Genomic DNA, 231 nt, shown 5'->3' on the forward strand with positions numbered 1-231 from the left:
GTCTTTCAGCTTAATTGATTGAAATTTTTGAAATGTTGACCGTTTTTTGTCTGATGAGTGCATCCGCCGTATTGTAGAAATATCTCTGAGGAGTGTGTCACATGCCATGATGATGCTTCTTCTTTTTTTAGGAATACATATTTAATTTATCGTTTTTAAATTTATGGGTTTCTTTTGAATTCATAGAATTTTATTTTTGTTATTTGATGTAATAATGAAATGAAATTGAAT

Source organism: Rhagoletis pomonella, unplaced genomic scaffold, assembly GCF_013731165.1.
Source record: "Rhagoletis pomonella isolate Grant_MI unplaced genomic scaffold, Rhpom_1.0 Rhpom_scaffold_00007, whole genome shotgun sequence".
NCBI lineage: Eukaryota > Metazoa > Arthropoda > Insecta > Diptera > Tephritidae > Rhagoletis > Rhagoletis pomonella.